The sequence below is a fragment of the Bos grunniens genome, chromosome 10, assembly GCF_055505025.1.
Source record: "Bos grunniens cultivar Pamir isolate PY7600 chromosome 10, Bosgru_T2T1.0, whole genome shotgun sequence".
In the NCBI taxonomy this organism is placed as follows: Eukaryota; Metazoa; Chordata; class Mammalia; order Artiodactyla; family Bovidae; genus Bos; species Bos grunniens.
This window is the reverse complement of record NC_141174.1, coordinates 91,319,046-91,346,445: the sequence shown is the minus strand read 5'-3', so window position 1 is coordinate 91,346,445 and position 27,400 is coordinate 91,319,046. Positions and strand designations below refer to the sequence as shown.

Here is a 27,400-nt window from a genome sequence, read left to right as displayed (position 1 = left end):
GGAGGACTGATGCTGAAGCTGAAGCTCCAATACTTTGGCCACCTGATGTGAAAAGGTGACTCCTTAGCAAGTCCAGGGAGATGGTGAAGGACAGGGAAGCCTGGGGTGCTGCAGTTCATGGGGTTGCAAAGAGCTGGACACTACTGAGTGACTGAACAACAGCAAGAAATTTTTTTTTTTAATCACATATCATCTTACTCAGAAGTGAAAATTTCTCAGTAACGCTCCTCAAGCAACACTTATCCTTATGCACAAAGAGGCATTCCTAAGACATTCAGTGCTTTTAACAATGAAAAGCTGGAAACAATCTACATGTGCAACAGAGAAGAATTACTAAATATACCTTAGAATACCATGTAGCACTGAAAAAAATATTGAATGGGTAGATATTCAAGACATATTGTTGAGCAAAATAAGCAAATTAGAATACCTGAAAATATACTATTTATGAAAATAGAAAACAAAAACAGACGATATAGTATCTATGAGTGCATTTAAGTACATAACAGAGAAAACTGGAAGGAAACACACGATAACAGTTATTTAACCCTATTAAATTCTCTGGCGGGAGGAAACCAGGGGTAATTTTATTTTCACAAGGAGAATTAGTCCACATTACTTGAGCATTTAAAAACCAATTACAAATATACTGAAATCAATTATAAAATTGGGAATTATAAATTATCAATAAATTATCAATTGGGAAGAGATCGATACAAGGATATGAGAAAGTCTCAGCCTGAAGGCATTGCTGAGCTTTGTGTGAGGGAGGGATATCTTTGCGGTCTTGTCAGGAGTGCTCTGCAAAGGAACAGGTCTTGAGATATGGGGCTGGGGAGCCCCTGAGAACCAGCGAACACACGAGTAGCCCCAGCAGGGCAAGAAGGAACAGGTTGCGGAGGGGGCTGCCTTGAGTAGGATGTGTTTGGAGAACACACAATATCCCTTTCAAAAATGACTGTTTAATTTTTCTGATTGCTAAGGATTCCATGCTCATTACCCCCAAATCCAACTGATACAGAGAAACATTCAGTTCAGTTCAGTTGCTCAGTTATGTCCAACCCTTTGCGACTCCATGAACCGCAGCACGCCAGGCCTCCCTGTCCATCACCAACTCCCAGAGTCCACCCAAACCCATGTCCATTGAGTCGGTGATGCCATCCAACTGTCTCATCCTCTGTCGTCCCCTTCTCCTCCTTCAGTCTTTCCCAGCATCAGGGTCTTTTCTTTTCTTTTTTTTTAAATTTTATTTTATTTTTAAACTTTACAAATTGTATTAGTTTTGCCAAATATCAAAATGAATCTGCCACAGGGATACATGTGTTCCCCATCCTGAACTCTCCTCCCTCTTCCCTCCCCATACCATCCCTCTGGGTCATCCCAGTGCACCAGCCCCAAGCATCCAGTATCGTGCATCGAACCTGGACTGGCAACTCGTTTCATACATGATATTATACATGTTTCAGTGCCATTCTCCCAATCTTCCCACCCTCTCCCTCTGCAACAGAGTCCATAAGACTGTTTTATACATCAGTGTCTCTTTTGCTGTCTTGTACACAGGGTTATTGTTAGCATCTTTCTAAATTCCATATATATGTGTTAGTATACTGTATTGGTGTTTTTCTTTCTGGCTTACTTCACTCTGTATAATAGGCTCCAGTTTCATCCACATCATTAGAACTGATTCAAATGTATTCTTTTTAATGGCTGAGTAATACTCCATTGTGTATATGTACCACAGCTTTCCCATCCATTCCTCTGCTGATGGACATCTAGGTTGCTTCCATGTCCTGGCTATTATAATGAGCCAGCTCTTCACATCAGGTGGCCAAAGTATTGGACTTTCAGCTTCAATATCAGTCCTTCCAATGAACACCCAGGACTGATCTCCTTTAAGATGGACTGGTTGGATCTTCTTGCAGTTTAAGGGACTCTCAAGAGTCTTCTCCAACACCACAGTTCGAAAGCATCAATTCTTCAGTGCTCAGCTTTCTTTATAGTCCAACTCTCACATCCATATGTGACCACTGGAAAAACCAAAGAATAAATAAATATTACCAGCTATTTCACCTTCCAGAGATAAGCACCAGAAATATGTAGATGTGCCCATTTCTCTTGACTGTTCCTAGATTCCCATGCACAGATAGTGCACGTCAGCCGATACCTCTCACCCTCTGCAGCCCTAGAAACTCACCCCAGGCTCACACAGGCTAAGTGTGTCTTTGTCCACATCCCGGATTAGGCCCCACTGATGAAGGGCTTACCTGAATATTCACAGTCCTAGTGAGGAAAGTGAAATGGTACAAATATGTTCTTTGGCCATCTGATGTGAAGAGCTGACTCATTAGAAAAGATCCTGAGGCTGGGAAAGATTGAAGGGAGGAGGTGAAGGGGGCCACAGAGGATGAGATTGTTGGATGGCGTCACTGACTCAATGGACATGAGTTTGAGCAGGCTGTGGGAGATGGGGAAGGACAGGGAAGCCTGGCATGCTTCAGTCTATGGGGTCGCAAAGAGTTGAACATGCTGAGCTACTGAACAACAACAACCTTCTAGATAAGGATAAATGTTAGTTGTTTTTTTTTTTTAAAGTAGAAGAAATATCTATTCCTCAAAACTGTAGTTTACCCCCCATTCCAATGTCCAGCTCATATTGCCAGTCAGCAAGAGACTACCCAAAAAATCCCCTGTTGGCACTGTTTCCCCGGAGGGTAAGAGTCCAGGCCGGGCTCCTTATCCTCCAAATCATCCCTAAGTCCTGGGCCAATAGAGCAAAGGCAGCTGAGTTTGAAATGCTTGGATGGGAAAGCGCTTTTCTTCATTCGCATTGATAATTCCTATGCCTTTTTTTTTTTTTTGGCCAGATGCTTGTCAACAAGAGGTAAATGTGTGCAATAGCTTACGAGGAGGATGGGAGGACCTGGAATGTTCAGAGGCAGGCACTGGGGCTGCCCAAGTAGCCTCCACTTAGGGCAGGTGCCTCTCCCTCCTCTTCAGAAAAACAGAGGGCCACCCAAATGGTCACAACTCTGAGTCAGTGTGATATGCAGATAGAGCTGCATTTCTGAGGACCTCTAGGATGGGGAAACGCAGTAAGGAGCTGGCTGTAATTAACACCAGGTGGTCATTATGGATTCTTTTTTTAGAGTCTAAATCAGCACAAGTGGATAACACAGTGTCTTTTGCGAGCAACCCTGTGTCCATGGTGCTTTCCATCCAACACAACCACAGTGACAGGTCTGATGACATGTGAAGGATGGTGCCAGATTCTGGGATGCCAAGATCACTGAGACACCATCCTTGACCTCAAAGATCTGTCAGTCAGATGTGAAACAGACTCTAATGCAGAGGAAATGACATAAGTAAATGATAACTACCCACACACAAAGAGAAAAAATCAAGCAAAAAGGCTTCCAGGGAGCTTACCACTTTGTGAAATGCTCTCCGAGGCATATACTGACTTAGAGTTCCTGGAGGAGTACCATGAGCAGCCCAGAGTTCTTGCTCTCAGCCACCCAAGCTCTTACATGTGCAAGGTGTGTTCCCTGCTTCCACAACATGAGCCAGCCTTTCAGCTTCGTTCCACTTCTCTCCTCTGAATGAAGTTTCGAGCCCCACCTGTTTTATTCTCTCTCTTCATCCTGGCTGATCTCAGGCACCCAAAGACCATTCTTAGGTGTTGGGTCAAGTTGTAGTGTCTGTAGACCAAGTTGGATTGCTTGTTGGACGAAGATGTGGGTAAGATTTAGCAGTTGAGGGCAGAGAAGATCTCCCTCTTCCCAGATGAAAAGAATGTGCAAATGGAGCCCGTCTGCTGTGGTGACATCACATTTAGGCAACTCCACATTTAGCTCCTTGGCAAGTAGGGGTAGCCCAGGCTGGATGCCCTGGAACTCTTCAGTTCAATCCTTGCCCCCTCCTTCAGGTGACTGCGCTTGGAGTCACCACCTCCTAGGCTCTCTTCCCCACACTTCCCAACTCATGCCTTCACTTGAGTCTGTTTTTAGGTCTGGGATGCGCTGGACCATTTGTAGCCTTCAGAGCCTCCTCAGAAACGGAGTCTGTGGGACTCAGGTTATGATGCTGCTCTGCCTCCAGACCTTGGAACTGCAGCCCTGGATTGAGTGACATGTAATGATTAAAATGACCCTCTCCATGTCCCTAGACATGCCTGGCACTAGAACCTGCGTTTCAGTCCTGCTTGAAGCTCTCTGAAAACCCACAAATGCTCTTCCTTTCACTGTGAATAATTCCTGATTTCGTGGTTGTCCTCACGAGAACTCAGCTTCCATTGGCCGATGTGTCATAGGTTCCAGTTTTAGTTATTTTTTAAAAACTTTTTTCCCCAGAATTTGAGAACATTTTCTGGGGGATCCTCCCCAGAGTCCTCTGAAAATATTAGCTCCTTGGCCCCTTTCCTCATTAGGCCTAGTCTGGGCTGTCTGAGGCAGGGACTCCAAGGAGACTTTTTGGAATTACCTCTAATCCTCTGACTTCAGAAGGATCCAGCAAGCAATTTCACAATGCCCCCAGGGAAGCTGTAGCTCTTGATTAAAGAAAGGTGCCCTCAGGAGAGGAAAGAGCTCCCAGAACCCCCAAGCTGCGGCCCCTCATTTTGATGCCCCTTTCCCCACCCCTACTTACCCTTCACCCCCCACCACCCCTTCACCCCACTGGAGAGAGCAAGGGGTCTCCGGCCCCTCAATTCTGAGGTTCCATCTACAACCCATGTCCCACCACATGCTCTGGGTCATTGAATTTTAGAGCCCCATGGAAACCCTGAACTTGTAAAGCACCGTTGGTAGTCAGTATCCATTTTACTTTCTTGGGGTTACAACCATCACATTTTCTTTCGGGAACTATCCTTTCCTTGCAGCGTGTGGCTTAGAAGACGTGTCAATCCATGCACCCTCATTTACCTTCACCAAGCGGGGATGGACTTGTGATTGGGGGAGGCCAGTTAGACGTGAATATCGGTCGGAGTGAAACAAGGATGGGGAGGCTGTCTGAGCTCCAGCGTTTGAGAGGCCCCCACTACCCACTTCCTCCACCCGACAGACGAGGGATTCAGCCCTTCCAGTGGGACTCTGCAGCTGTCCTGCTTCCTGTCCTCTTCCAAACCTTGTTCTCCAGTCTGCCCTTCAATTCTGAGAGCTATTATGTATCCCTGTAATAGATTTCCTTTTGTGCCTCAGTTTGCTGAAGTCAATTTTTGTTGCCTGCAGCCAAATCATCTTGACAGAGGATTTTTCAGGATCCTCTGATCCCTGCCCCCTTCAATTCGTGAGGAAACTGAGGGCCAGAGTGGGTCTTGTCAGGAGGAAGCAGAGCAAGACAGAGAGCTCGGGTTCCCTTAAGCCCCGTATGGACTCCCTCTGCTCCACTGGGCTGTCTGTGCCTCTTTGGTGATCAGGGTCACAGCACTGCCCCTCTATGACTGGGTGATGGTGACCCCGAGGCTTTGGAAGCTTGCCTCCTTCCATCTCAAGTGCCCAGAGCTAAGAAAACCCTCCAGTGTTGCTGACACAGCCTATCACTTCCTTCTGCTCTCCTGAGTAACTGAGCTCCTACTAAGCAAATAGCTCTGTACCAGCCTCTGTGGGGAAGTGGGGAGCTGTGCTGAGGGGAAATGCAATCCTGGCCACAGAGACCCCGGGCCAACTCATGGCCATCTGCCTCTGTCCAAGGGCATCTCCTGTGGAGATGCAGCTCCGTGAGGGTTGGAGGGTCAGTGCCTTCAGGGTGACTATGACACCCCCCCTGGCCTCACCTCCACAGAGCCATCACTCATTCCCTGCCTCTCCATCCCCACAGCCACCCTTTGAACACAGGCTGCTGTCATCTCTTGCCTGGGCATGTTTCAGCGCCTTCCACTGCACCTTCTGGCCTCCTCTTCTCACTTACTCCTCCCTCCAGTTTTGGGAAATACTTCTGAGGACAGGTCTTATCACACCGCCCTTTCTAACACTCCAAGCTTTCCAGCCTCAGTAGCTCTCATGCCTGGGAAGGAAGTACAAGCTAGAAAGGCAGTCAGAGCCTTCCCAAACCCTTCTATCTGAGATGGCCTTAGTTTTCACTCAATGATGCTACGCTGGCGTGCACACACACACACTTGGCACACACATCCAGCTGTGCTTCCCCCCTTCCCTGAGCATGTTGTGCCCTTTCTCCTCCGTAGGAGGTGCTTTTGTGTCTCAGCAGCTAAGTTCCCACTCCCTGCTTGAAGAATCCTCTTCGCCCTCCCTCCTCTCCCCAGATCAGTGGTCCCCCTGCCCCCACAGCCGTGTGCTCAGGCAGGTGTGCTGTGTTCCCATCCCTCTCCACAGGAGCTTCGGTCCTGGCGCAGGGTGGACTCCCCTCACTGCTGTGCGTGCCTTCAAGGCAGGAGCTGTGTCTCATCCTAGCGTTGGACCCCTGCCACCTACTGTGCTGCTTATTAAGAATGTGCTAAATTCCTGCATTCAACAAATGTTTGTAGAGTATAGAACAGTTAGTGTAGCGGCCTAGATTGGGTACCAGTTCTGACCATCCTCTTCTCATAAAAATAGATGTTTCTCATTTTCTACCAAGAAGCTCAATCCTCTATCCACCAACTTCCATTCACCCTGTAGATCCCATTCACATGCCCTCTCCCAGCTTAATCAGATCATAACATTTTGTCATACTGATTCCTATGCTATAAAGAGACAAATCATTATAGATACCTTATAGCCACTGGGATGTCTTCTTAACCCCTTTTCTTCTGTCCTCCACCTTCATCTCAGGGGTAACTCTTTTCTTGAATTTGATATTTATGTATTTTATATGGATTTATCCTATATATGATCAGTCCATTTAACTAGAACCTTGAAGACACTGATGATTCAGCAAATAAAATGTGGGCATTTATAACTGGGCAAGAAATTCCCATATGAGAGTACATTGACTTCCAGACTAAAAGGGCATGACAGTGAGTGAGTCCACGGTTAAGAGGTCTCTTGCCTAGGGTCTCTTCACTGCACGAAAGCTGTTGAAACCTGGACCTTCAAGCCTGGGGAAGAGTCCCCTCTCCCCGCCACACAACCTGGATCTCAGCCTAGCCCTCCACCCATGGGCTAGACCAGCCTTTGGAGACTCATCTAGCTCATTATGTATCCTTCACCCACAGGAGCAGATTACATTTGCATATTTACAAATTTTATGTAAATTGTTGTTCAGTCATGTCCAATTCTTTCCGACCCCATGGACTGCAACACGCCAGGCTTCCCTGTCCTTCACTATCTCCCAGATTTTGCTTAAGCTCATGTCCATTGAGTTGGTGATGCCATCCAACCACCTCATCCTCTGTCACCCCCTTCTTCTCTTGCCCTCAATCTTTCCCAGCATCAGAGTCTTTTCCAATGAGTTGTCTCTTTGCATCAGGTGACCAAAGTATTGGAGCTTTGCATCATTCGGCAAATTGTTTTAGTTTAGTTTTTTTTTTTTCACTCAGTTTGGTGTTTTGAAGGTTTATAGCCAAAATCTCAAAAACGTATTCCACTATATGCATATAGCAAAATCTTTTTTTCCTGGTGAAAAATTGCCCAGTTTAAGAATTCTGACCAACAGGCTACAGCAAACATACTCACACACGTCTCTTTGTTAATATGTGTGTTTCATTTCTCACTTCAGGATTTCTGATAATCTGATGAGTATGTGAACTGGTATCTCCTTGTGGTTACAATTTGTACTGTTTTATTACTAGAAGAAGGTGCACCACGGAGGCAGGGCTCGGCAAACTTTTTCTTTCTTTGTTTTTTCCAGCAAACTTTTTCTATGAAGGGCTAGAGAGTAAATATTTTAGACGAATCATCCTCTGTTTCCTATGTGACCCTGCCCTAGAATTCCAGACACTCATTCAAAAGTTATCAAGCCTCTTTTTTTAAAAATGTATTCCAACTGAAGTATAGTTGATTTACAGTGTTGTGTTAATTTATGTTGTAAACTGATTCAGTTACACACACACACACACACACACACACACACACACACACACACACACACACACACACACACACACACACACACACACACACACACACGCTTTCCTGGTGGCTCAGGGGTAAAAGAATCTACCTGCAATGCAGGAGACCCAGGTTCAATCCCTGGGTGGGGAAGATCCCCTGGAGGAGGGCATGGCAACCCACTGCAGTATTCTTGCGTGGAGAATCCCCATGGACAGAGGAGCCAGGCAGGTTACAGTCCACGGGGTCACAAAGAGTCAGACACTAAGCGACAAAGCACAGCACAGTCAAAAAAATAAGCAAGATCTGAACAAGCAATATATAGAAGATAATGTGCAAGTAGCTGATAAATACACAAACAATTCAGTCTCTCAAGTCACTGGAGAGCTAGTGATCGAATTCCCTCCTGACACAGCCTAGGAGGTCTTCAGGTACCTCTCCCAAGAGGGCAGGAGCCAGCCATACAAATGAGACAAGTGATGAGAGCACCTTGGGGCAGCTCTGCCCACTCAGAATGAGGGGCAATCCCTGTCCTTTATTTACACAGAGAGTATCCAAGATCTCCTTGGAGCCTTCAGATACGGGTTACAAATGTATCCTCTGCCATTTAGCAAGCAAGGGAGGCCAGATCACATTTGATGAAATCACTGATAAGATTCAGAGAAAATTTCCAGCCCATCCTTCCTGAAGGTTAAATTCTTTCTTTGAGAAAGGAGAATTGGACCATGGGATCACAGAGCGGAGGCAGAGACTTACAGAGGCCTTTCTGCTTGGTCAGCTGTAATATGCTTCCTCTGAACTGAACTGAACTGAACATTGCTGATCGCAAACATTTTAAATGACTCAAGCTTAAGGAGAGTTTACCATTAGAAAAGTGTCCCATTGCCCTGAAGTGTGATCAGCGGGGAAGCTAATAGCTGCAGTGTTTGCAAAACACTCCATCCTCCCTGCATTCAGAGGGCAACCTGGGAAAACACTGGAAACAGATGGTCTGCGATTGGGGTTTAACAAGCATACCTGGGAGGAACTGAACTTCTGCCTGCTGCTGCTGCTGCTGCTGCTGCTGCTAAGTCGCTTCAGTCGCGTCCGACTCTGTGCGACCCCATAGACGGCAGCCCACCAGGCCCCACCATCCCTGGGATTCTCCAGGCAAGAACACTGGAGTGGGTTGCCATTTCCTCCTCCAAAGCATGAAAGTGAAAAGTGAAAGTGAAGTCGCCCAGTCGCCAGCAACCCCATGGACTGCAGCCTACCAGGCCTCTCCATCCATGGGATTTTCCAGGCAAGAGTACTGGAGTGGGGTGCCATTACCTTCTCTGGAACTTCTGCCTACCAGCAGCTAAAGTAGGAAGCCTGTGCATGCCCCCTGGGCAGCTGGGAGGTCCTGATCATGTTGGTGCTGAAGTCAGGGAAGGACCCCAAGGAACAGCAGGTTAAAATGTGGGCCTGTCTTTTGGTTAAGACAATGCTAGTCCTGTTCTGACCCATCCAGGACACTTTGAAGGCATCCTTGCTTCATATGTCAAACAGCTGTTAGTTGGGGCTACACCCCACTCAGGCACACAAGATTTAAACACAGGTCACCTCTAATCCCCTAAGGAACCGCAAGCCATGTTCCGCTTCAGAAGTCACCGCTGTAAGATGACTCGTCTTGTTCACCTTCACCCCATCCCGTTGCTGCAAACCAGGTAAGGGAGCAAACTGCCTACAAAGCATAAATCTGCTGACACCACAGCCAAGGCCTTGGGGAGATTTGTGACGGGCCCAGGACTCCAGTGCTCCGTGTCAGCCCTTAATTAGCTACTTCAGTCAAAACGTCCCCACTACAGAACATCTTCTACATGGTATGAACTCAGTTCTTTGAGAAAGGGTGATGGAAGGATATGTTTTAACCCTGACAACTATTTCTCATTAAGTTTCTCAGGAACTGTTTTCTTAAAGCCCATATGACCCAAGACAACGTCAGCTGTCATCAGAACATAGGAATAAAGGTGGCCAAGTGATGGCACTAACTGGGATTACACAGGCTCTTATTCACTCCTGACCTGCTCCAAATGAGTGTCCTACAAACAGCGCTGGCATCCGCAGAGGCTCGCTCATGCTCCCAAAAAAGCCCTCTGCCACTGCTGGTGCAACTGCCCCCACTCTGCCATGGGCCCACCCCTCACCCCACACATCCTCCTTGGACCCTGGGACCCCGGGGCATTAGTGGTCCCCTGCTACCACCAGGGTACACACTGCAGTACCTCCAACCAGGACGCAGCGGCGCTGGCTTCTCTCTGGAGCTGCTGAGGAGGCCGTCCCCTGACTGTGTCTCACTTTACTACCTGCACTGAAGTATCTTCCATGGTCCCCCCATGTCTCACGGAGCCTTCAATAAAATCAACTCGTTTTTAAAAATTTTCCTGCAGTAGAGTTGATCTACAGTGCTGTGTTAATTTCTGCTATACAGCAAAATGATTTAATCATGCATGTATATATACATATATTCTTCTTTGATATTCTTTTCCATGATGGTTTATCACAGGATATTGAATACAGTTCCCCGTGCTTACAGAAGGACCTTGTTGTTTATCCATTCTCTGTATCATAGTTTGCATCTGCCAATCCCAGACTCCCAGTCCTTCCCTCCCTGACTCTCCCCTCTCCTTTGGCAACCACAAATCTACTCTCTTTGTCTGAGTCTGTTTCACGGATAAGTCCACTTGTGTTTTATTTTCGAGTCCACATATGAGTGAGAGCATATGGCATTTGTCTTTCTCTTTCTGACTTCACTTAGTATGAAGATCTCTAGATCTATCCATGTTGCTGTAAATGGCATGGCTTTATTTCATTCTTTTTTATGGCTGAGTAATATTCTACTACTTGTAAATGTGTACCACGTCTTCTTTATCCATTCATCTGTTGATGGATATTTAGGCTGCTTCCATGTCTTGGCTACTGTGAATAGTGTTGCTGTAAACCTAGGAGTGCACGTATTTTTTCTAGTTATGCTTTTGTCTAGGTGTGTGCCCAGGAGTGGAATTGCTGGGTGATAGGGTAGCTCTATTTTTAGTTCTTTTAAGGAACCTCCACACCATTCTCCATAGTAAGTGCACCAACTTACATCCCTATCAACAGTGTAGGGGGGTTCCCTTTTCTCCACACCCTCTCCAGAGCATTTATTGTTTGTAGACTTTTTGGTGATGGCCATTCTAACCAGTGTGAGGTGGTACCTCACTGTAGTTTTGATTTGCATTTCTCTAAAATTAGTGATGATAAGCATCTTTTCATGTGCCTATTGGCCATCTGTATGTCTTTTTTCGGAGAAATATCTATCTAGGTCGTCTGCTCATTTTTAAATTGTGTTGCTTTTTATTTTGTTATTGAGTTGTATGAGCTGTTTATTTTGAAAATTAAGCCCTGATGGTTGCATCATTTGCAAATATAAAATCAACTCTTATAGCTTCTATCTAGATCCTTTTCCTCGGTAAAGGCTCAGATGTGGCTGACACCATAGAGTCAAGACATCACACACAGTAAGGACAGAATTGAAAGTTTCTGAAAATGGCAGTGACAAGATCAGATCTGGGTTTTAGAAAAATAGTCCTGCTACCAGGATGGACAGAATATGATAGAGACCAGTGACTCCAAGCAGGAGGCCCAGTTAGGAAGTTAAGTCGATAGACTAGACCAGTGGTTTTCAATTAATACATTGAATGAATGAATGATGGAGGCAAGGGGTGAGGCCACTGGGAACCAGCCCTCACCCTGGTCCAGGTAAAGCAGATTTCTGTTTATGAACTGGATTTCCATATAGACTTTGAGGAAAGTATGCTGTGATTTTAAAATGGAAGTCTGAAAACCAGGTTTTGGGCAGGAAGTGAGGAGAGCCTGAATTAAGGCAGCATCCAAGAGAGGAAGGAAGTAAAGGGCTGTTTAGGTGGGATTTCTACGAGCACGGAAAGGGGAACAACGGGATGCGAATATGGCTTTTGCTTTTATTTGGTTTTGCTTTGCTTTCAAGAGCAGAACAACACAAATAAAAAATGCTTACTTAACAAGGCCTACCGAATCTGTCTCAAAAATATCTGATAATAAGTTTTTTAATTAATATTTTAATCAGATTGATGTTTAACGTTATTTTAAGGGCCCCATTCCTGGGTACATTAAATGTTTCCCTGAAAATGTGTGGTTTGATTTGCTTGGTCATCTCACACACTCCTCATGACGTGGTAGCTAGCTCCTAACTGAATGACTAGTCTCCGCCTGAAATATCATAGGTTTCTAATCGATCTAAATCGCAGGTGGCCTTGGCCTGCAGCGACTTGAAACAGGGCTTCAGTTCCCGGCCAGGACTGAAATCAAGCAGAGGCAGTGAAAGCGCTGAATCCTATCCACTAGACCAGGGACAGGACCCTGGCCTGTATGGCTTTGCAGAAAATGAATTTTCACAAAGAGATAGAAAGTAGTGAAACAGGTAAAGTGTTTTTTAGGGGGAAAAAAGAGTTCGTGTGAATAGACGCACACAGGCAGGCTCTGGGAAAGAGCAACACCCTCGTGGTAGTTTGACTCACTTACATGGGGCATTTCTTCCACATTTCTTCGGGCCATCTTGCTTTGCCTGACTCTGAGTCTGTATTTGGTTTAAATCAGGGTTTTCCCATGTATGTGCATGCATTTCTTAGCCAACATGAGTTCTAGCCAAGAGGCCTATGACTGATATCAGCTACTATAGGGTGGCACCCCCTCTCTCTTTGACCCCCAAGGGACTTTTCTGTGCTGGTGTAGTCAGGAAGGTCTCCTTGACCTCAAGAATGAGAAATATGTGGTCTCTCTCTCTTATCTAGGCAGGACTCAGCTCCTCCTTGTTCCTGCCATTATCTTTATCTTGGACTATCTGTCCACATGGGGACAGACTCCAGCTGCTCAGTATGAGGCCCATCTAATCTCCTGCCACAGTCTCAATTAAAAGTTTAAGAGAGGTACCCCTGGCCTATGCAGAATTTGTCTTCTAAATCATCAGAGAAAGTTAATCCCAACCAGACCTTCTTTGGGGACATTTAATTTATGAGAGAGCCATATGGCTCCACGCACTAATGGTAAAGGATGAGGGATATCCCAGCTTCATCAGCTCGCTTTGGCTTGGCTCACCTCTCCCAGAGCCCTGAGGGATGGACAGTACAGCAAAAACCTTCCCCAGCTCACCCGAGAAATGGGGACGTGTTGAGCAGTGGTTCTCAGAATTGGGGTTCTCTGAATTTTGGGATGCAGTTCTGAAGACCATCAACATAGGATTGCCCATAGGTTTTTTCCAAGAAAGAATATTAAGAAAACAAGTACCATTGACTACAGTCATTTCCAAAAAGATAATTCAACACCCAGAATTGATCAGAGTCATCTCAAGAATACAAGGGTGGTTCTTTAAATTGAATACACTTTGCTTTGTGAAAAACTTTCTGCCCTGGAACTTTGTTCTTGTATTTTACCTTAGACCATTGAGACCTTTTTGGTGACCAGCACCTCCCACGGGTCAGTGTAAGAGCAAGTTCCCAGAGCCTAGGGACGAGTTTCTGCTTCTTCCCTTGTCCCCCAGATCCTAGAGTCCCAGTCAACTGCAAGGTAAACCACTCCCACTGGAGGAAAAAATGAGCACAATATTGCTGCCTTCCAAGCTGAAGCCTGGAACTTGTCTTTTCTATTTACGAAACAGACATAAATTGGTGGCTTGTTAGAGTTGGAATATCAGGAGTAGTCAGGTATCACAATAAAGTTATATATTAAATAAGCTTCTCTAGATTGACCTGGGAAGTTAACCATTTATACAGTTGTTTCTATTGTATGCTGTGCTGTCCAAACAAATGGCTTGGAAATGAACTTGGAACACAGACTGATCAGAAGGCAGCCTGTGTTCTTGTTGGCCTCCTGGTCCCTTTGGATTCAACATGCAGTGTTATTCTTGTCCCTGATCCCCAGATGCAAGTACGAACTGGCAATTAGCGGCACCTTTTTGTTAATGAGCTTGGAGTGCTTTCCGAAAACGTGAGCTCTTGCCACCTCTGGGACAGCTGCCTGAAGGGTAGAAAGGGCCCTGGCTGGGACTCGAAGCCCTGGGTTCTAGTCCCGAAGTTGCCTTGCATTAGCCGTAAGACTCTGGGCACGGATGAGTGGCTGGGTTATACCTCTGAAGTCCTTCCATTGCCAGCCTTCTCTGATTTATAGTTTTATGGCCAGCAGAGCACAGATGGTGACAGAATCTTTCCATAGCTCCCTTTTCTGGTCAAAATGCAGTGGGAATAGTCCAACTGCTTTATTAGGGTGTCTTTATTTTTTTTATGATTTTTCCACCAAATGCATTGCTTTCTTCGGTTGGCTTGGATTTTGGGGACACAGACTTGGCTATTACATCCACAAATGCGCTTGACAACAGGCAACAGAAGATGTGGGAGTCAAAGCTTTGGAAGTTCTCTAACTTACAGTTCCTGCTGGGGTTTTGATTTAATGAACCTACTTCCCTATAATAAATCACTGAGGCTTCTCTGGCCTCTGAGTCTTTTCTTGTGTCTTTGTACCAAATCAGGGCAAAGAATGTGCTCTAGAAATTGGTCATTGCCCTGTCCTGAAGGTGCAAGATTTCTGGGTGTCACCTTGAGAAAGGGATCTCTCCTGTTAGATGTTCTGTGGTTCCAAGCCCACTGTAAGCTGTGCCTTTGACTTGGCAAGGAAAGCCATTGCTTGGGAAGCTATTTCTAGCCCAGCACAGCTGTTCACGGCTTAGGTTCAGCAAATGCCATCTTTTTTTGCAGACTCAGTCCCCAAATCCCAAGAGAATTATGACAATCCAAGTGTGTGACCTTAATGAGTGAATAGAGTGAGTGTAAGGTCTCTCAGATGTCACCCACTGGACATTTGATCACATGCTCTGGTCTCTTACCTGACCTAAATGCAAAAATCCAAAGACAGTCTAAAACCCTGTAGGTGCTTGCTCTGGGTTTTCACTACTAAAATCAAGAGATCAGATGAAAACCGTGATAGTAATAATAATAGCAGTAGCAGCTATCATTTATTTGGTCCTCTTTATACAACAGGTAATATGCTAGGTGTACTTTATAAGACTATTGTGCCCACTTACAGAGGAGGGAAAAGAGATCCTGCAATTTGCCAAAGAACTTGATAGCTAAAAACAAGCCTGGAATTTAAACTCAGGTCCCTCCCGGAAGAAAGGTTCACCCATTCCACTCTGGTGCTCAGATTAAAATCCTGATATAGAGACATGGGGGTGGTGGCTTTGGGTAACTCCTGATTCCTTTCAGCTTACAGATCCTTGTTAAGGTTCTTTAACAGCTTGTCCTTAGTTCTGCTAAAACAGCAGCACCTCCCAGGCCTGTTCCCACCTGCACAGTGACAGAACTTCCTCGTCACTTTCCTGTGTCTCTGAGAACATGCGAGTCATAGCGCAGGAAGTTTTGGCCCCAGAACTCAGGCCGTTGCTTGCACTACTCTTCTCTCTCTCTGCTGGCCTTCTGATCAGCTGCATGGTGTTCACTCTGTGACTTCCAACCACCTGCCAAAGCACCCAGTGGTGCGGAACTACCCGGGACCTCTAGGACATCTTGCGCCATCCACCGTCCTTCTCCAGCTGCTCCTGGAGTCCTTGATGTCTCTGATTACCCTCCGACCTCTGGTCGGCGGCGAAAGGACTTCGCCTTCTGTGTCCCACTCTTCTGTATTTCATTTGGCATCTATGCAGCAGGGGCGGGAAGATGCAGACCAGTCGCAGCCTTATCTGGATCCTTACCTGGGTTACAATTCTTTCTGTCACTCCACACGGTCCTCCCCTTTAAGGCATGGTGGCCTCCAGGGCTGGATCTGAGTGGTTCACACCGTGGGTGCTATGCTCAGTGGCCTGGGCCAGCGCTCCCTCCTGTGCCGAAGGGAAGGGTTTCTCCCAGGCTGTTCTTCCCTGCTATTCAGCACGCATGTCTGTGTAGGAGGCCCCTAGGCTCCTGGGCCCTTGGATGTCAGGAAATGTGGCCAGCGGGGCTGCAGTGAAAGTGAAAGTTAGTCGCTCAGTCTTGGACTCTCTGCGACCCCGTGGACTATAGCCCGTAAGGCTCCTCTCCATGGGATTCTCCAGGCAAGAGTACTGGAGTCGGTTGCCATTTCCTTCTCCAGGGGATCTTCCCGACCCAGGGATTGAACCCAGGTTTCCTGCATTGCAGGCAGATGCTTTACTGTCTGAGCCACCGGTGATATCTTCAAACAAACATTGGGTGTCCAGGTGTCTGGAGCAGTGGTCAGGGGAGATGTGTGTTCGAGTGGGATAAGATGCTGAGCCATCTATCTGCCAAGATGGTAGTCCTGTTTTTCCTCTTTCCCTTCCTTCCTGTTCAAGCAGATAACAGCTGACTCTGTGTTCCTGCTTCACAGGAGGTTTGTGGCAGGGCATAAAGCAAAGACATTGCTTCCAAGCTTTGGGAACAAAAGCCAAAGCCCTTGGCAGAAGAAGACTCAATTGAAAGAGAAAAGGGGTGGGAGTGGGGAGGCAGATTGTACTGAATAGGGAAAGAAGAAGCGATTTCCCCAGATGAGGGCGATATTCTGTTCACCTAGGAGGAAGTGAGGAGGGAGGTGACAGGGAGAAGGATGGGTAAGCTCTGCTTCCTGGGCAAGTGCTGTCAGCTGGGTACAGAGGTGCTTGGTGGCAGAGTTAGGTGGGGAGGGAGTCACACGCAGCCAGAGGCACAGAGGGGCTTGGCCTGAGGACCAGTGCAGGCGGGCAGGGGCCGGGGGCTGGCTCAGAGGTGGACTATATAGATGAGGCAGGTGAGCCCCACCCTAGAGGCCTTGGCACCGCCTAACAGAAAGACTGGCACAAACAGTAGTAGGGAGGGGTCTGCAGGAAAGACTGGGGTTATGCATTTTCTGTTTGTTTAGCGTTTTTTTTCTTTGTTTTTTTCTGCTAGCCGGGAGAAGTAAGAGCTTGGCATTGGGAATTTAGCCGTTAGAGAAAATGAAGCAAGTTATTCTTAAACCTAGAGTCGGTGGGCTGAGATCGGAGCCCTCTCACCTGTGTGTGCACCTCTTGTGTGAACCCAGGAGAGGGAAGACGGTGCTCATGGTCTGGCCCAGGCCTTTGGTGAGCTTCAGGCCTTCCGTCGCGGACCTGAGGATAGGCAGCCTTGCTTTCCTATCGTACTTCCTTTCCCATTCCACCAATCATTCAGTGAAACAGTTTTAAACGGAAAGCACTCAGTAAACAGGATTGAGTTCTTCCAGGACATGAACTTTCAGAGGGATGTCACAAAATCACCTTCAGAGAAGTGGAGTGCTTGTGAGGCCAGGAAAACAAGCGTCCTTAAAGGAAAGTTCTTATCAAACCTTGCAGAGTGCTGTATTTCCTGCCTTATAATTGTGATGAATGGTATGGCTTTGTTTTTAAACAACACCTAATCTTTAAAATAACTCTGCTGGGAAGCCTAGCATTTTTCCCCCAGAATACGTCCACTGTGTATATTAAATTGACTAAACATTCAGAAGAAGGAGCACAAACCAGGCCCAGGAGAGTCTATTGCTCAGTGTAAGTAGGAGGGAGGGAGATGTTACCAGTACTGAAAATACACTAAAATTCTGATTAAAATACCAGATCCAATCCCATGCAGGTCTCTTAGGAACACTGACATTATTGAAAATAAAATGGAAAAAAGCGATTACTGACTGGCATCAGCACCTAATTGTTTAATGAACATAACACGGCCTGGATCCTATTACTAACGTTCCTCTCTTTCGACAAATGTCCCCTGATGAAGGAAAGTTCTTTTTTGGTTGCAGAGTGGCCTTCAGAAGTTGGATGCTCTGAGAGATGACAAACAGGCAACATCTTTTCCTTCTTGATCCCAAGTCAAGTTCTGGCAGTTTTTGACAGGTCATAAACACACACGAAATGCTAAACTTAGTGGGCTGTTAGATGCTTTGCTTAAAGTTGAAAAACATTTTTTAAATAAAATTTCCTTATGTCTCCTTTTTTCCACACTCTCAACTCTGACATTCAAATGTACTTCGTGAACCAACATGTGATAACATTTGAAAACCAAATTCAGAAAACCCTCATGAATGCAGACTCCGCTCTTGGAGAATCTGCAGACAGTGAAGGTAAGGGGACTATTGGGAATCTCCTTAGGGACAAAGAGATGAATACCGCCATTGATTGTTAAGAATGACGTTTCTGTAATCCGGAGAAACGTGTCTGTTAGAGATCACTAAGCATTTAGTTACTGTGAAGTCTGTCCTTGTTTTCGTTAGAACGCTGACATTCATCAGACCCTTCTGGAGAGGGTCTCATCCATTGGTTTCCCCAACATCACTCTTCCTTGGGTTTGCAACTGGCTCTCAGAATATATCTTCTCCAAGTCTTCTGTAGGCTCTTCTTCCTCATTCACCTTCTTGAATGCTGGAGTTACATGGGATTCCACCCATAGGCTCTTTTGTTCTTCTTCTCCACAAATTCACTGGGTAAAGTCAATCCAAAAGCTTCAGTAATTCTTCAGAGACAACACTCCCATTTACGGCTCCAGCCCTGACCTTTTTGTTGAGGTCCCTCATGTGTCTCCTGTCTCTGAGGATGACCTCACAGTCTCCTTCGAGCCCAAGTTGCAAGCCTGGACACTGTCCTTAATTCCTCTCTCCCCATCTATCATCACCCTAAACACACTTTAGCCATCCACTCTGTCTCTTCCCACTGTCACTGACTTATTCCTGCCAACATCATTTTGTGTCTGGATTTCTTTCACAATGTCCTAACTGGGATATCTCCTTCCAACATGTTCCCTCTGACTGAGACCACAGGGATTTTATTAGAGTACACATCTGAATGTGACACTCCTCTGCTAAAAACCCTTGTTCAGGACTCTCATGGCCCTCAGCATAGAGTCCAGACTTTGTACAGGCGAACAAGGGCCTTCATGATGGAGACCACTTTCCCGTCTCAGGAAAATCTCCCCTGTCGTTGCACACCAGACTGAATGTACTATGTGGGCATTTTCTGTTCCCTCTGCTTAGAATAAATACCCTTTCCCCTCATGCCAGCTCTCTTCTGGATCTGTGACTCCTTCTTTTGGCTGAGATAGCACCTTTGCTGGGAAGCTTGCTCTGCCTTTGCAGTACTGTTTAAGGTACCTCTCCCAGGCACTCCTGCGTAATCCCCATGGCATGGCGTGTAACTCACTGAATTGCAGTAGCACGTTTTTCCCTCTGAACTGTAAATGCCTTCAAGGAGAGAAGTATCTTGTTCATTATATCCCCAATGATCATTTATTCCAGATGCTTGACAAATATCTGAAGCCTGAATGAATGCAGTTGCCTCAAAAATCTGTTCCTTAGTTTCTTGACTCTGAAGTCTGAGCAAGGAGAATCTCATCATTAGCTCAGCTTGGGTCAGTTTCTGTCCCTGGTCCAATGAGTTAGGGGTGTGAGGGCAGGGGTGGAATCTCTGAGAAAGGAGTGTTGGGGTAAAAGTAGTACTTACTAGAACTAGCATGTTCTAGCATGCTTGCTAGAACTATACAAAGTCCTTCATTGAAATAATAAAACTACATTTTATTTAAAAAAATCATACTTTTTATATTTTTCAGTAAATCATACAGCTTCCTCCCATTGGTCCACTATAAAGAAGTGAAACTGTTATTTTCATGGTAACACATAAAATAAAAATTATAGTCACGTCTTACTCAATACTAGCCACTCATCCATTCAATCATTCACAAATATTACTAAGAGCCCATTATGGGCTAAGCTCTCTGCTAGGTACTGGAGAGGTAGTGGCAAATAAAACAAAGCCCTTTTTTCAGGGGGTATGTAAAAATAAGACACATTTATAATTATCAATTATGAAATTTACCATGAAAGAAATGAGTAGGGTGATGAGAGAAAGAATAATTGGGAGGATTAGTTCATTTATTGAAGTCAAGGTATGCTTCTCAGAAAAAAAAACAAAAAAACAAACATACATTCAAGCTAAGATCTGACTTCTTTGGAAAGAATGGCTGGGGATGCTGAGCTGAGGAAGGTGGAAAGGACAAGAGCAGAATTAGAAATCTCCAAGGCAATATTATGAAAGTCTTGGCAAAAGGCTGGGGTGATGGCAACTGTGATGGAAAGAAATAAATGATGGATTCAGGGCATTTTTGGAGGTTGAACTGTTTGCAGTTCTGATAAGCTGGATGTGAACTGATCAGGAGTGAATCACAAAGAGATTCCAAGAATAACAGTTTGCGTAGAAATTGATTTAAGCACACAGACCCTGACACCATATCATCTGAGTTTAAATCGCAGCTCCACTATTCAGTAAGCTGTGTGGCCTTGGGAAAATCACTTAACCTCTCTGTCCCTTAGTCTCCTCATCAATGATGTAAGTGATAATAATAATAGCTACCTTGCAGATTCGTTAAAAGAAAGAGTTATTACATATTAAACATTTTGGACATTGCCTGGCATGTGATTAGGTTTTCTTACAAACTAAGAAAGAGGTAAATTTTCAGGTCTCTGATTTTAAGCAGTGGGGTAGTATGGGCGATGTTTATTGAGATGGGAAAGACGGGGGAGCCTGGTGGGCTGCCGTCTATGGGGTCGCACAGAGTCGGACACGACTGAAGCGACTTAGCAGCAGCAGCAGCAGCAGAGGAAGAGGTTTTGGCAGAGTGAAGATCAGAGTTCAGGTTTAGATACAAGTTTGAGATTGCTGCACACCTCTTAGATCCCCTTTGAATATGAGTCTGGTCTCACAGGAGATGCCTGAGCTGGAGACATCAGTCTGTGAGACTTCAGATTATAGGCAGGATTTGAAGACCCAAGATGGAAAAGACAAACAAGGGAAAGTGTTAAAGTGGATGTGTGAAGTGAAGTGTGAAAACATAGCCAAGAACTAAGCCATGAGAGCTCTCAAAGCTGAGTAGTGCTCAGTCGTGTCTGACTTTTTGTGACCCTATGTACTATAGCCCGCCAGGCTCCTCTGTCCATGCGGGATTCTCCAAGGCAAGACTACTGGAGTGGGTTGCCGTCCCCTCCTCCAGGGGATCTTCCCAATCCAGGGATCGAATCCAGGTCTCCCGCATTGCAGGTGGATTCTTTCCCATTTATGCCCCCAGGGAAGCCCAAGCTGAGTAGAGAAGTCAAACATGACTTAGGTGCAGTGCTGTTACACATGTGCATGAGCCAAGCAGAAACAGAATCAGCTAGTAAAATGTGAATATAAGGAACATGGAAACAAAGGACCTCTGTTGGGCTGCACCCCACAGGCCTGCAAGCCTTGTAGTTGCCCATCCTCCAGCCTGAAGAAGGAGCCCAGAGCCAGCACAGAGACACCAGTGGTTTAATGGAGAGGGGATCTTACATGTCTGAAAAAAAGACACCCTACCCCAGCAGACAGGATGTGGCAGTAATCTTTACTCCTTGGGGGAGAAGCAAAGGGCTACTATTTGCAGGAGGAATTGTCCTCGGGTTGGCTAATCAGTTACCAGGGCAACCGGCAGCTGGGCACATCCCTCTCCCTCATCCCTCAGGTTACCCACCGTCACAAGGGCAGATGTTCCCCTTTAATAAACCAGCAGGTGGAGCTGTTCTGGCCCAAAGGTTAGAACAGTCACTAGCAGGGGCAGGGGGTGAGCAGGTTTGGGTGAGAAGCGAGTAGGTGAAGCAGGGTCTGGTGGAGCAGATAACAAACAGCGAGAGAACAGTCATCTTGAGTGTCCTGACCATGCACCCTCCCTTCCACTTCTATTTTAATGGAGCCTAAAAATAGAATTCTCTGTTGAGTCTTGTTAGGTTGATTTTGTGGCTTCTCTGTGACTCACTGGAGCCTCTTCATCTGAAGATTTAAAAGAAAGTATGGGGTTATTTGGAGATTTAGGTGGTTCGGTGGCTGGATTTTTCCATGGTGAGGACAGAAGGTGGGACACAACTGAACTTGAACCAGACAATGAAATGCATTATACGCTGTGTTGAGGAGCTTAAACACAACAGTTCAGTTCAGTCACTCAGTCGTGTCCAACTCTTCGTGACCCCATGCACTGCAGCACGCCAGGCTTCCCTGTCCTTCACCATCTCCCTGAGCTTGCTCAAAATCATGTCCATCAAGTCGATGATGCCATCCAACCATCTCATCCTCTGTTGTCCCCTTCTCCTCCTGCCCTCAATCCTTCCCAGTGTCAGGGTCTTTTCCAGTGAGTCAGTTCTTCGCATCAAGTGGCCAAGTATTGGAGCTTCAGCTTTAGCATCAGTCCTTCTAATGAATATTGAGGACTGATTTCCTTTAGGATTGACTGGTTGGATCTCCTGGCAGTCCAAGGGACTCTCGAGTCTTCTCCAGCACCACAAGGCACCATTAAAAGGTATTAAGCAAGGGTGAAACATGTTCTTTATGCATTTTAGAAAGCTCACTCTTGACCACTGTGGAGAACAGTTTGGAAAGGGTCAGACCAGAAGGTGGGAGGCTGACGGCGTATCTGCAGCAGTGACCCAGGACAGCAGTGAACCATGGTAGGCACCGTTCAGATTCCAGTGATAACCACAGTGAGAAACAGACAGGACTCAGTGAGTGACTAGATAGGGGAAGCGGTAACACCAGGGTTTCTGGTTTGTTCACAGACTAGTCTGTGCCTTTAAAACATTATACTTTTCCTGAAACATGCTTAGGCTTCACACAGCATTCTCAATGCTTTCTATAGCAATAACCCTTTAATTTTCAAATGTGTTCTCATCCTGTCCCCTGATGAATGCACAGTCATTAAGTAGCTCAAACAGAAAATAAAGATGCCGATTTACTTCATTTGGGCTCAGTTTTCTGGGCCCCAGGCCTAGATAGAGGAAACCAACTCTATTACCTAAACCACAGAAGCTGAAATCCTCTAGACAAAGACTACTCCAGTGATTGACTTGGTCTCTGCTTCCTCTGGCTTAACTAAGTATAAACATACTCATATGCTAGATCTTATTCACAAAAGAATTTGGCTCATCATTTTGAGAAAAAGCCCATGTTTTAAGTAGCAATCTTTTTGTAATAAATAAAAAGTCCCTTGACAAACTCTATTAAACCCCATTTGAATCTCTGTTACTGGGGAAGGTTTCCTAATGACCTAGCTCAACACTGCTGGCTGCGTGCTGACTTGATTTGCAGTTACACATAAATATACATACATAAATAGGTGGCTGCCTCCCTGGTGGTAGCTCAAGGACCCAAGGGAAGGCAGTTTTATCTCTAGATATCTTTCCCAGCTCTGTCGTGCTGTTTACAATGATCTCAGTCGTCATTTATTTCTTCTCACTCTTCCTAAATCCTCTCTTCCTAGTCCCTCTTGAATTAATTCCTATCCCCCAGTCCATGGAAACTGCTCCTCAGGGTCATTTTGCTCAATTCAGCAGTCACGTGGTCCCTCTCCTACACAGTCTATCACTCTGGTCCTTGTGTTTAATCTCTCCCTCTCCCTTCTTCATGTGGCTTCAAGGACATCACCTTCTTTTGATTTTCCTCCAGATTTATTGGTCTCAGGCTTCCTCACTGCTTCTGTCCATGGTCTTTTGATGTTCAGCATCCTGGTCTCAGTTCTTAGACCTCTTCTCTTCTCTACAACTAAAGCCCTTGATGATTTCATTTAGTCTCATGGTTTTAAATAACATCATCCTCATGACTCTTCAGTTGTATCTCCTGAACTCCAAACTTATGTCTACAAAAGTGCTTACTCACCACCTCTACTTGGATGTGTAACAGATACCACAAATTCAACATGTCAAAAATGAAACCCCCAGTCTTCTCAAAATCTGTTCTTCTCAGAGTCTTTCTCATCTCAGTTGATGGCAACTCGATCCATCCAGTGCTCATGCCAAAATTCTTTAAGTCACTTTTCTCTTTTTCTTACAACCCACATCTAAGCAGACGAGAAATCTTGTTGCTGGTACCCACAAAATACATTCAGAAGCCAACCTCTTCTTACCACTGCCACCGCCGCCATTCTAACCCATCTGAACCACTACCATCTCTTGGCTAGATGAGTATGCAATGCTCCCACCGGTCCTTCTGCTCACACTCTTGTCAATCCTCAGTACAATTCACGGAGTCCTTTTAAAAAGGAATCAGCAACATTACTTCTCTGCTCAGAGCAAAGGTCAAACAAAGGCTTACAAATACCCGTAGGCTCTTACCTGGTCTGCCCCCACCCCACATCTTACTGACTTCATCTCTGTCATTCTCTACCTTGATCGCGCTCCTCCAGAGACGCTGGCCTCCTTGCTGATTCTTGGACAAGCTAGACAAAGCTTCCCTTAGGACCATTGCTCCACCTGTGCCCTCTGCCTGGCATGCTTTTCATCAGATATCCAGGCCACCCGACGCTTCATTCAAGGCTTTGCTCCTCTTCACAGTGAGCATATGCCACCCTTTACTATCACTTGCCCTCAATCCCAGCACTCCCAGCCCCCTTATCCTGCTTTACTTCCATTTTCCATAGCACTTACCACTTTCCACTACATTGTATACTCTGCTATTCATTAGGTTCATTATTAATTGTCCCCCCTTCTAGAATGTAGAGCCACAACAGCAGAGACCTGTGTTTTGTTCACTGATGTATCCTCAGTTCTAGTAACAGTGCCTGGAACATAGGAGATACTCAGTAAATACTTGTTGAATAAGTGGATGAATTTTTTTAGCCTAAGGGCCTTCTGTTAGAAAGCAACTGTGACTGGGGATAGGGAACACATTCAGCTTCAAGCTTCCAATATGAGCCATTAACATACCTTACAAGATGGAACTGCAACTACAAGAAATATGCCTTTGACACCTCTCCTTTCCAGCTCACTCCTTCAATAGACTCTCTGCACCGATGTTCTGCTCTTCTTTTCAGAGCGGGGAATGGATACATTAAGCATTACATTACCTGCTCAGTGTTTGTCCTCCCTAGAATTATTTGGTCTTCTTTCTCATCTCCACGAAGTTCTCATTGTGGCCCAATTCCTCAAGTTCTTGTAACTGAAAAAATTAAATGTAGTGGTTCCATTAAAAAAAAAAAAAAAGAGTTTGAAATTCCTGAAGGGGCCAATATCACCAATATATCTGATTTAGTTTATTGACATCTAGAGAAAATACAAATCATCACTAGAGGTTTATAGCAAGAGAGGAGGATAAGGGATAGTAGGCAACACAGGCAGGGGGACTCTGCTAAGGGTTAGCATGTTGAGGCCATGATACGGATGAGCAGACGCAAACACAGCAGCCACAGGAAGAGAGAGTGGGACATGGCTGGAATGGACAGACTGCCTCGAGGACTCACATCTTAGTTTTGCTTAAACTGGATCCTGTACTAACTCACGAAGGTTTTGTAGGGCCCCCTCATGCTGCTGGCAACTGGATAGCCTGGAGGGAACTGTTCCAAGAATTCTTGGCAACACCCACTGAATGAGCGATGCCCAGGTAGGCGTATGGCAAGTGATCTTTCCTATTAGGACTTAAGATTCCAGACCACTTCCACAGTCTTCTCTATACTGATGATACTCTAACAGTCATCAGGACCAACTAGAAGAGAGGTTGCGCTTTTGTGGCATTAGGTACTGAGTTAACCTTCAAATCTCTGTTTCTTGCCTAGCACCAAATTGCTAAACCTTAGTCAAAAAGAAATCAGTGTGTAAAGAGCCACATCATAGTACTGGGCACGTAGTGGGCCCTGGACACCTTCAGTTCCTGCTTCCTACTTCTCGTTTTCCTCTAGCCTCTCCGCAACGCCCCCGCCCCTCGCCCCTCAACCCAGCCTGCTTTGAGATGACTGTTTTCCGTGTTTGTCACTTTCATGGCATATCTGTATTTCTTCTTCTTTGGCCCCAGATGTCAGATTGGCTTGCATTACTCCAGACTGAATCATTTGATTTCCTGTCCATGTTCCTAACCTTTCCAGCTCCTTTTGTATCATTTCTCAGTCATTCCTGATGTTTACAATACCTCTCAATTTAAAGCCATCTGCAAATCTCATTATCGAACCACTGACTCTCTCCCGCATGATCCCAGGGCGAGTTGGACAAAACAAAGCCTGACACCAGTTCACCGCCTTCCTTTGGAGGCACCAGAGCTCAGGATCACTTTATTACCATTTTACAATATGGTCATGTCATTATTGCATATTTACTCCTAGTCTAGGCAAATCTGATACACGAAAATCAGAATTAATCATTTTTTAAAATTATGTTTTTCACTTTTCAAAATTTTAATATTATTATAAATAATTATGAGTAATATAACAACTAATATTGTTTTGTATTATATAAATATTTATATTGTCTTTATAAGTAAATATAATAAATTATAAAATTTATGATCTTTATATTATAAATTATGATGATATAATTCATTATAATTAAGGTGACTCTATAGTCACCTTTCGTAGTGTACTTAAAATATGTACCCGTTAGCTCACACACAAACACCTCAATTTTTCAAGTCTACATACTTATAGGTATTTAATGTCTTTATAAGCAATTATTTCTTATATAGCTTTGAGAATAAAACCTAAATTCTTCCATTTTAATAGTAAGCTTTTGACTAAGTTTTCTCACTGCTGATTCATTGGCTCTTGGCTTCGACTTTTCTCACTCTTTTTCCTGATATACTCAAAATGTTTTCGAATCCCAGCTATTCCTCCTTCCTCAAGAACTGTTTGAGCTCCTTCTCTGCTCCAAGCACTGTACTAGGTGCTGGGATAAATAAAGAAAGAAGTCTCTATCCTCTGGGAGCTCTTAATCCAGGAAATCACATGGAAGGAAAGACTATTGCTGCACGCCTGCTGCATCCTGGATCTGCCGTGTGTTACTGCACTGAGACCACATGGAAACCCCCGCTTCCAGTGGAGAAGCCAGGGTTTCAGAGAAGTGAACTTATTTTCCTTTTAGGCAGAGGATGAATAGACCACTTACAGAAGAAATACAAATGGACTGCAAATACAAATGGACCATTACCAGAAGAGTTTACCCTCATGTTCATCACAAGGGTGTGAAATAAACCATGTAACATCTTACCCTGAAATTGCACACACCCTTTAAAACTTATATAGAATATATAATAACCTACAAGATTTTCTGAACATTAAGTGAAAAAGCACACTCTGAATAGTATAAATATATACTATAGGGTTATAGCATACAGAACTGTGTGTGTGTGTGTGTGTGTGTGTGTGTGTGTAGAAAACAAACGACTGAAAGACTAGATACCAATATGGAAACAGGTTATTCATAAGAGGTGGCATGGGGCTCTTTTTATTGGTAGCTTCTAAATTTTAATATATATATATATATATATTTAAAAAAACAAACATATAAAAACATTCATTTATCCAGATTCAGTTATTCCATTGCGTTGTAATGAATAATATAAATAAAAAATTAAGTGACTTGCTTAAAATCACTGGTTT

The 27,400-nt window shown here is 45.0% G+C and overlaps 1 long non-coding RNA gene across 1 annotated transcript in view; it reads left to right on the top strand.

Annotated features, from left to right (window-relative positions):
- The window catches only part of LOC147365374 (uncharacterized), a 123,929-nt gene that overhangs the window by 92,258 nt on the left and 4,271 nt on the right, over nt 1–27,400 (top strand). The window lies entirely within an intron of this gene.